General features: G+C 38.2%; 1 non-coding gene across 1 annotated transcript; it reads left to right on the top strand.

Moving 5' to 3' along the window:
* Nucleotides 1-553: 553 nt before the first annotated feature.
* LOC112787593 (small nucleolar RNA R71) lies at nt 554-661 on the top strand. Its single transcript, XR_003194998.1, has one exon. It is a non-coding gene; the product is annotated as a small nucleolar RNA R71 (small nucleolar RNA).
* Nucleotides 662-11,169: the final 10,508 nt, after the last annotated feature.

Genomic DNA, 11,169 nt, shown 5'->3' with positions numbered 1-11,169 from the left:
CAGAATTCTCTGTCTGTTGCTGAGTGGATGATGGAAAAGGTTTACTATTGTTAAACCTGTTTCTTCCACCATTACTAAAGCCTTGTTGAGGCTTTTGTTGATCCTTCCATGAGAAATTTGGGTGATTTCTCCATGAGGGGTTATAAGTGTTTCCATAAGGTTCACCCATATAATTTACCTCTGCTATTGCAGGGTTCTCAGGATCATAAGCCTCTTCTTCAGAAGATGCCTCTTGAGTATTGTTGGATGCAGTTTACATTCCATTCAGACTCTGAGAAATCATATTGACTTGCTGAGTCAATAGTTTGTTCTGAGCCAATATGGCATTCAAAGCATCAATTTCAAGAACTCCCTTCTTCTGAGGTGTCCCATTACTCACAGGATTCCTCTCAGAAGTGTACATGAACTTGTTATTAGCAACCATGACAATGAGTTCTTGAGCTTCTGCAGGCGTTTTCTTTAGGTGAATGGATCCACCTGCAGAAGTATCCAATGACATCTTAGCTAATTCAGACAGACCATCATAGAATATATCCAGGATGGTCCATTCTGAAAGCATGTCAGAAGGACATTTTCTGGTCAGTTGCTTATATCTCTCCCAAGCTTCATAGAGGGATTCACCTTCTTTCTGTCTGAAGGTTTGAACATCCACTCTAAGCTTACTCAGCTTTTGAAGAGGAAAGAACTTGGCTAAGAAAGCCGTGACCAGCTTATCCCAAGAGTTCAGGCTATCTTTGGGTTGAGAGTCCAACCATACTCTAGCTCTGTCTCTTACAGCAAACGGGAAAAGCATGAGCCTGTAGACCTCGGGATCAACCCCATTGGTCTTAACAGTATCACAGATCTGCAAGAATTCAGTTAAGAACTGAAAAGGATCTTCAGATGGAAGTCCATGAAACTTGCAGTTCTGCTGCATCAGAGAAACTAATTGAGGTTTCAGCTCAAAGTTGTTTGCTCCAATGGTAGGAATTGAGATGCTTCTTCTATGTAAATTGGAATTAGGTGCAGTGAAGTCACCAAGCATCCTCCTTGCATTATTATTATTTTCGGCTGCCGTCTCCTCTTCCTGTTCGAAAATTCCTGTTAGGTTGTCTTTGGATTGTTGTATTTTAGCTTCTCTTAGTTTCCTTTTTAGAGTCCTTTCAGGTTCAGGATCTGCTTCAACAAAAATGTTCTTGTCCTTGCTCCTGCTCATATGACAAAGAGGGGAATAACAAAGAAAATATGGAATCCTCTATGTCACAGTATAGAGATTCCTTTGTGTGAGTAGAAGAAGAAAAGAATGTAATGTAAAGAAGGGAAGAGGAAAAACTCGAACACAGAGAGGGAGGTGGTGTTCAAATTTTTGGATGGGAGAGAAATGTTAGTAGATGAATAAATAAATAAATAGAAGGGGATGACAGAGAGGGAATTTCGAAAATTAAACAAAATAAAATATTTTAAAATTAAATTTAAAATTCGAAAATTAATAATTAAAATTAAATTAAAATTAAAACAATTAGTTAATTAAAAAGGAATTTTGAAAAAAAAAGAGAGGGAATTTTCGAAAATAAGAGAGAGAAGATTAGTTAGGTAGTTTTGAAAAAGATATGATTGAACTTTAAAAAGATATGATTGAAACAAAAAGATAAGATTTGAAAATCAATTTTAAAAAGATAAGAAAGATTAAATTTTGAAAAGATAGGAAGTTAGAAAAGAAGTTAGAAAAGATTTTGAAATTGAATTTGAAAAAGATATGATTGAAATTTTAATTTGAAAAAGATTTGAAAAGAAAATTAAAAAGATTTGATTTTGAAAACTAAAGTTGATTACTTGACTAACAAGAAACTAAAAAAATATGATTCTAGAGTTTAAAGATTGAATCTTTCTTAATAAGCAAGTAACAACTTGAAATTTTTCAATCAATCATATTAAATGTTAGTAAAAATTTTGAAAATTAAGAAATAAAATAAGAAAAAGATTTTGAAAATCAAATTTAAAAAGTTTTCGAAAATACGAAGGTAAAATGAAAAAGATTTGATTTTTGAAAAAGATTTTGAAAAGATAAGATTTTTTAAATTGCAAATTTGATTTGATTCATAAGAAACAATTAAATTTAAAAATTTTTTGACTAAATCAAATCATATTTTCGAAAATTTTGAGTAAAATAAGAAAAAGATATTTTTTTATTTTTGAATTTTTAATGAAGAAAGAGAAAAACATGAAAAAGACTCTTAACATAAAAATTATGAATCAAAACACTCAATGCATGCAAGAACACTATGAATGTCAAGATGAACACCAAGAACACTTTGAAGATCAAGATGAACATCAAGACTTATTTTTGAAAATTTTTAAGAAAAGAAAAACATGCAAGACACTAAACTTAAAAATTTTTATTCTTTAGACATTAATAATTCAAGAATGCATATGAAAAATAAGGAAAGACATAAAACGAAAAAACATGAAGATCAAACAAGAAGACTAGCCAAGAACAACTTGAAGATCATGAAGAACACTATGAATGCATGAATTTTCGAAAATTTTTAGAAAAATAAAAATATGCAATTGATACCAAACTTAAAAATTGACTCAAGACTCAAACAAGAAATACTAAAATTATTTTTGATTTTATGATTTTGTAAAATTTTTTTGTATTTTTCGAAAATTAATTGGGAAAAACGAAAAATAAAATTTTTTTTTGAAAATAAAATGAAAAAGAAAATTACCTAATCTGAGCAATAAGATGAACCGTCAGTTGTCCAAACTCGAACAATCCCCGGCAACGGCGCCAAAAACTTGGTACGCGAAATTGTGATCCCTGGTAATGGCTCGAAAAACTTGGTGCTCTAATCTTAATTCATAATTTGTCACAACTCCGTGTAGCTGACCAGCAAGTGCATTGGGTCGTCCAAGTAATAAAACCTTACGTGAGTAAGGGTCGATCCCACAGAGATTGTTGGTATGAAGCAAGCTATGGTCACCTTGTAAATCTCAGTCAGGTGGATATCAAATGGTTATGGAGTTTTTGAATAATAATGATAAATAAACAGAAAATAAAGATAAAAATACTTAGTTAAAGCATTGGTGAGAATTTCAGATAAGCGTATAGAGATGCTTTCGTTCCTCTGAACCTCTGCTTTCCTGCTGTCTTCATCCAATCAGTCTTACTCCTTTCCATGGCAAGCTTTATGTAGGGCATCACCGTTGTCAATGACTACGTCCCATCCTCTCTGTGAAAAAGGTCCAAATGCTCTATCACAGCACGGCTAATCATCTGGAGGTTCTCGATCATACTGGAATAGGATTCACCCTCCTTTTGCGTCTGTCACTACGCCCAGAACTCGCGAGTTTGAAGTTCATCACAGCCATCCCTTCCCAGATCCTACTCGGAATACCACAGACAAGGTTTAGACTTTCCGGATCTCAGGAATGGCCATCCATGGGTTCTAACTTATACCACAAAGATTCTAATATCTCGGACTCGGTCCTCTGTATTAGATATCTAAGAAATACTCATTCTAGCTTGTTTGCATGTAGAACAGAAGTGGTTGTCAGGTACGCGTTCATAAGTGAGAATAATGATGAGCGTCACATAATCATCACATTCATCATGTTCTTGGGTGCGAATGGATATCTTAGAAGCGGAATAAGTTGAATTGAATAGAAAAACAGTAGTACTTTGCATTAATCTTTGAGGAATAGCAGAGCTCCACACCTTAATCTATGGAGTGCAGAACTTATACCATTGAAAATACATAAGTGATGGTCCAGGCATGGCCGAGAGGCTAGCCCCCAAGGTCTAAGAACTAAACATTCCCAGATTGTCTAATACAATAGTAAAAAGTCCTATTTATACTAAACTAGTTACTAGGGTTTACAGAATTGAGTAAATGATGTAGAAATCCACTTCCGGGGCCCACTTGGTGTGTGCTTGGGCTGAGCTTGAAGTTTACACGTGGAGAGGTCATTCTTGGAGTTGAACGCCAGTTTGTAACGTGTTTCTAGCGTTGAACTCCACTTTGCAACTTGTCTCTGGCGCTGGACGCCAGACTGCAGCATAGAGCTGGCGTTGAATGCCAGTTTAGGTCGTCAAACCTTATTCAAAGTATGGACTACTATATATTTCTGGAAAGCTCTGGATGTTTACTTTCCAACGCAATTGGAAGCGCGCCATTTGGAGTTCTGTAGCTCCAGAAAATTCACTTTGAATGCAGGGAGGTCAGAATCCATCAGCATCTGCAGTCCTTCTTCAACCTCTGAATCTGATTTTTGCTCAAGTCCCTCAATTTCAGCCAGAAAATATCTGAAATCACACAAAAATGCACAAACTCATAGTAAAGTCCAGAAATGTGAATTTAACATAAAAACTAATAAAAACATCCCTAAAAGTAACTAGATCCTACTAAAAACATACTAAAAACAATGCCAAAAAGCGTATAAATTATCCGCTCATCACCCTGGCATCCAAACACCAGTGAGGGATCAGACACACACAAGTGCTTATTGCAACCCCTCTAAAAAGGCTTCTCCAACCACCTCTGTAGGAAATAAACCTACAGCAACCAAGGTTGAGGAATACAAAGTCAAGATGCCTTATCCTCAAAAACTCCGCCAAGAGGAGCAGTATAAGCAATTTGCCCGCTTTGTAGACTATCTCAGGACTTTTGAAATAAAGATTCTGTTTGCAGAGGCAGTTGAGCAAATACCCTCTTATGCCAAGTTCATGAAAGAGATCTTGAGTCATAAGAAGGATTGGAGAGAAACTGAAAGAGTTCTCCTCACTGAAGAATGCAGTGCAGTCATTCTGAAAAGCTTCCCAGAAAAGCTTAAAGATCCCGGGAGCTTTATGATACCATGCATATTAGAGGATAATTGCACCAAGACAGCTTTATGTGATCTTAGGGCAAGCATCGACCTAATACCTGCATCCATTATCAGAAAGCTTGGTTTAACTGAAGAAGTCAAACCAACCCGGATATGTCTCCAACTTGCTGATGACTCCATTAAATACCCATCAGGCGTGATTGAAGACATGATTGTCAGGGTTAGGCCATTCGCCTTCCCCATTGACTTTGTAGTGCTGGAAATGAAGGAGCACAAGAGTGCTACTCTCATTCTAGGAAGACCTTTCCTAGCAACTGGACGAACTCTCATTGATGTCCAAAAGGGGGAAGTAACCCTGAGAGTCAATGAGGATGAGTTTAAGTTGAATGCTGTCAAAGCCATGCAGCATCCAGACACACCAAAAGACTGCATGAAAGTTGATCTTATTGACTCTTTAGTTGACGAGATCAACATGGCTGAGAGTCTCGAATCAGAGCTGGAAGACATCTTTAAAGATGTTCAGCCTGATCTGGAGGATTCAGAGGAATTGAAAGAGCCCCTGAAACTTTCTCAGGAAGAGGAAAAACCTCCTAAACCCGAGCTCAAACCATTACCACCATCCCTGAAATATGCATTTCTGGGAGAAGGTGACACTTTTCCGGTGATCATAAGCTCTGCTTTAAATCCCCCGGAAGAGGAAGTGCTACTTCAAGTGCTAAGGACACACAAGACAGCTCTTGGGTTGTCCATAAGTGATCTTAAGGTCATCAGCCCAGCGAGATGCATGCACAAGATCCTATTGGAGGACGATGCTAAGCCAGTGGTTCAACCACAGAGGCAGCTAAATCCAGCCATGAAGGAAGTGGTGCAGAAAGAGGTCACCAAGTTACTGGAGGTTGGGATTATTTATCCTATTTCTGATAGCCCCTGGGTGAGCCCTGTCCAAGTTGTCCCCAAAAAGGGAGGCATGACAGTGGTTCATAATGAAAAAAATAAACTGGTTCCTACAAGAATAGTTATAGGGTGGTGCATGTGTATTGACTATAGAAGGCTCAATACAGCCACCAGAAAGGATCATTTTCCTTTACCATTCATAGACCAGATGCTAGAAAGACTAGCAGGTCATGATTATTACTACTTTTTAGATGGCTATTCAGGCTACAACCAAATTTCAGTAGATCCCCAGGATCAAGAGAAAACAGCATTCACATGTCCATCTGGAGTATTTGCCTACAGAAGGATGCCATTTGGGCTATGTAATGCACCTGCAACCTTTCAGAGATGCATGCTCTCTATTTTCTCTGATATGGTGGAAACATTTCTGGAAGTCTTCATGGATGACTTCTCAGTATATGGAGACTCATTCAGCTCTTGTCTTGATCACCTAACACTGGTTCTGAAAAGATGCAAAGAGACTAACCTAGTTTTAAACTGGGAAAAATGTCACTTTATGGTGACTGAAGGGATTGTCCTTGGGCACAAGATTTCAAACAAGGGAATAGAGGTGGATCAAGCTAAGGTAGAGGTAATTGAAAAATTACCACCACCTGCCAATGTTAAGGCAATCAGAAGCTTTTTGGGGCATGCAGGATTCTATAGGAGGTTTATAAAGGATTTTTCAAAAATTGTAAAACCTCTGAGCAACCTGCTAGCTACTGACACGCCATTTGTGTTTGACACAGAGTGTCTGCAGGCATTTGAAACTCTGAAAGCTAAGCTGGTTACAGCACCAGTTATTTCTGCACCAGACTGGACATTACCATTTGAACTAATGTGTGATGCCAGTGACAATGCCATTGGTGCAGTATTGGGGCAGAGGCATGACAAGCTTCTGCATGTCATTTATTATGCTAGCCGTGTTTTAAATGATGCCCAGAAAAATTACACAACCACAGAAAAAGAATTGCTTGCAGTGGTTTATGCCATTGACAAGTTTAGATCATACTTAGTAGGATCAAAAGTGATTGTGTACACCGACCATGCTGCTCTTAAATATCTACTTACAAAGCAGGATTCAAAACCCAGGCTCATAATATGGGTGTTGCTTCTGCAAGAGTTTGATATAGAAATAAGAGATAGAAAATGGACAGAAAACCAAGTGGTTGATCATCTGTCCCGGATAGAACCAGTAGAAGGGGCGTTCTTTCCCTCTATTGAGATCTCTGAAACCTTTCCGGATGAGCATTTGTTCGCTATTCAGGAAACACCATGGTTTGCAGACATTGCAAACTATAAAGCTGCAAGGTTCATACCCAAGGAGTACAGCAGGAAACAAAAGAAAAAATTAATTACTGATGTAAAGTACTACTTGTGGGATGAACCCTATCTCTTTAAGAGATGTGCAGACGGAATAATCCGTAGGTGTGTGCCTAGAGAAGAAGCACAGAAGATCTTATGGCATTGCCATGGGTCACAATATAGAGGTCATTTCGGAGGTGAGCGAACAGCCACCAAGGTCTTCCAAAGTGCCTTCTACTGGCCTACCCTCTATAGAGATTCCCGAGAGTTTGTACGTAACTGTGACAGTTGCCAGAGATCTGGTAATCTGCCTCATGGTTACGCCATGCCTCAACAAGGAATCTTGGAGATTGAGTTATTTGATGTATGGGGTATTGACTTCATGGGGCCTTTCCCACCATCATACTCAAACACTTATATTCTGGTTGCAGTCGACTATGTATCCAAATGGGTAGAGGCCATTGCCACACCCACTAATGATACTAAGACAGTGCTGAAGTTCCTCTAGAAATATATCTTCAGCAGGTTTGGTGTCCCTAGAGCACTAATTAGTGATGGGGGCACTCACTTCTGCAACAAACAGCTTTACTCTGCTATGGTCCGGTATAGAATTAGTCACAAGGTGGCAACTCCATATCATCCACAGACAAACGGGCAAGCTGAAGTCTCTAATAGAGAACTGAAAAGAATCCTGGAATGGACTGTAAATACTCGTAGACAAGATTGGGCGAGAAGCTTAGATGATGCTCTGTGGGCTTACAGAACAGCATTCAAGACTCCTATAGGGACCTCTCCATACCAGCTTGTGTATGGTAAGGCCTGTCATCTGCCCGTGGAACTGGAACATAAGGCCTATTGGGCAACCAGATTCCTAAACTTTGATGCCAGATTAGCTGGAGAAAAAAGATTGCTCCAGCTAAATGAGCTAGAGGAATTCAGACTCACTGCTTTCGAAAATGCCAAGCTTTACAAAGAGAAAGCAAAAAGGTGGCATGACAGAAAGCTGTCATCTAGAGTCGTTGAACCAGGACAGAAGGTTCTGCTATTTAACTCTAGGCTCCGGCTATTCCCCGGGAAACTGAAATCCCGGTAGAGGGGACCATATGTGATTACAAGTGTGTCACCATATGGCTATGTGGAGCTTCAAGACATTGATTCTAATAAGAAGTTCATTGTTAATGGACAGTGAATGAAGCATTATCTTGAAGGCAATGTTGAGCAAGACTGCTCAAGGCTGATGCTAGATTAAAAGCTCAGCAAGGTCCAGCTAAAGACAATAAAGAAGCGCTTGCTGGGAGGTAACCCAACCATTAGCAAAACTTTTTTTGTTATTTTATTTTATTCTATTCTTCATTTTATTTATTTTTAAATTATAGAAGTTCAATATTAATAATCTTCAAGGTAAAGAATCAATTGCATAAGTTCACAGGGTTACAGAAGGATTTAGAGCACAAAACAGGGAAAAGAAGTTCACTGGCAAGAAAACGCCAGTAAGAGGCACAATTGGGCGTTAAACGCCCAAAAGAAGCATCTACTGGGCGTTTAACGCCAGTAATGATACCTTTCTGGGACTTAAACGCCAGAATGGGTACCATTCTAGGCGTTTAACGCCATACTTGCAGCGTCCTGGGCGTTCAGGAAAAATGCCCAGTGATAAAGGAATTCTGGTGTTTAATGCCAGCCAGAAGCAACAGCTGGGCGTTAAACGCCCAAAAGAAGCTACAGAGGGGCGTTAAACGCCCAAAACATGCAGCAATTGGGCATTTAATGCCAGGATTGTGGAAGGGAGGAAGTTTTTGTTCCCAACTTGATTTTTTTTAAAATTTTCATATTTCAATCCATTTTTCTTGCATAAACATGTTCCCATACATTCATTTTTTAAAATTTTTTTCCAAAAAATTTTAAAAATATCTTAATCCTAAAATTAAATCTTTCTCAATTCTTCTTCAACCTCTTCTCAAATCTTTTTCAAAACAAATCTATCTTTTTCAAAATTCTTTTTTTCAAACTCATCAATCTCTTTTTCAAATCTTCACAATATTTTTAGAACAAATCTATCTTTTTCAAATATCTTTCATATCTTTTCAATTTTAAATTACATCTGTTCCTATCTTACTTATCTTTTCCAAATCACATTTTCTATCATATCTTTTTAAAAGATTTTCGAAAACCCACCCCCTTCCCTTTAAATCCTCGTTCGGCCTCCCCCTCTCTTCCACAATTCAAACTTGGCTCACCCTCTATCCCTCTCCTTTCTTTTCTTTTGCTTGAGGACAAGCAAATCTCTAAGTTTGGTGTGTTTATCCATGATCACTAAGCCAATACCCACCAAGATCATGGCTCCTAAGGAAAAACAAACCGACTCAAGAGGCAAGAAAGAGAATATTCCAAAACCACTTTGGAATCAAGAAAAGTTCTTAACCAAAGAACATTCAGACCATTACTACAAAACAATGGGTCTAAGGTCAGTGATCCCAGAAGTTAAATTCGATCTGAAAGAAGACAAATATCCAGAGATCCAAGAGCAAATTCGAAACAGGAGCTGGGAAGTCCTAGCTAATCCTGAAACAAAGGTGGGAATAAACATGGTTCAGGAATTCTACTCTAATCTGTGGCAAACAGACAGACAGAGAATAGCTGGAACTGCGTTCTATGACTATCGAACTCTGGTCAGAGGGAAGATTGTTCACACCCACCCTGACAAAATAAGGGAAATCTTCAAGCTGTCTCAACTGCAAGATGACCCAGACTCCTTTAATAGGAGAATGATGAGACCAAATCAGATCTTGGAAAAAATCCTAGAGGACATATGCCTCCCTGGAGCTAAATGGACAACCAACACAAAGGGTGTCCCAAACCAACTCAAAAGAGGGGATCTCAAACCAGTCGCCAGAGGCTGGCTGGACTTTATTGGGCGCTCTATACTGCCCACTAGCAACCGCTCTGAAGTCACCATCAAAAGAGCAGTGATGATCCATTGCATTATGCTGGAAAAAGAAGTGGAAGTTCATCAGCTGATTTCTTGTGAGCTTTACAAAATTGCAAACAAGAACTCCAAAGATGCTAAATTGGCTTATCCAAGCTTGATCTCCCTGTTATGTAAAGATGCTGGAGTAAAGATGGGAGTAGATGAGTATATTTCATTTGAGCAACCAATCACCAAAAAGTCAATGGAAGGACAAGTGCAGGACGATCCCATCAAGAGGAGAGCACAGGAGTTCCTCCCGAAAATTCCTCAATTTGAATACTGGGGGCACCTAGAAGCATCTATCACCAAGTTGCAAGAAGCTATGGATCAACTGAAGGAAGAATAGCAAAATCAAAACAGCATGCTCTGCAAGCTGCTTAGGGAACAAGAAGAGCAAGGGCGTGAACTGAAAGAACTGAATCGCCAGAAGCTATCTCTTGAAGGGCCAAGCACTCCACAGACTAAAGAGGCATCTACCTCCCAAAGCAAAGGTTGTTGAGTCCTAACTCTGTGATAACCTTTTATCTATTTTAAGAGTCTATGAGTATTAAAATTAGAGTCATTTGTCTTTATGTCTTTAGTTTCTTTTCTTTTATTGCTAAGTATCTGCTTTTATGCCTAATTTATATTATTTCCAATAAATAATAAATAAAGATTAGAGTCTATGCCTTAAAGTTATGAACATCCTATGAATCCATCACCAACAAGAAGTACATGGTTTCGAATTCATCCTTGAAACTAGTTTAATTATTTTGATGTGGTGACAATACTTTTTGTTTTTTGAATGAATGCTTGAATAGTGCATATGTCTTTTGAATTTGTTGTTTATGAATGTTAAAATTGTTGGCTTTTGAAAGAATGAGGAAAACGGATAAATGTTATTTGATAATCTGAAAAATCATAAAAAATGATTCTTGAAGCAAGAAAAAGTAGTGAAGAACAAAGCTTGCAGAAAAAAAATGCGAAAAAAAAGAAGAAAAAAAATATATAAAGAAAAAGAAAAAGCAAGTAGAAAAAGCCAATAGCCCTTAAAATCAAAAGGCAAGGGTAATAAAAAGGATCCAAGGCTTTGAGCATCAGTGGATAGGAGGGCCCAAAAGGAATAAAATCCTGGCCTAAGCGGCTAAACCAAGCTGTCCCTAACCATGTGCTTGTGG

The sequence above is a fragment of the Arachis hypogaea genome, chromosome 20 (assembly GCF_003086295.3).
Source record: "Arachis hypogaea cultivar Tifrunner chromosome 20, arahy.Tifrunner.gnm2.J5K5, whole genome shotgun sequence".
Classification (NCBI taxonomy): domain Eukaryota; kingdom Viridiplantae; phylum Streptophyta; class Magnoliopsida; order Fabales; family Fabaceae; genus Arachis; species Arachis hypogaea.
This window is presented reverse-complemented; position numbering and strand designations above follow the sequence as displayed.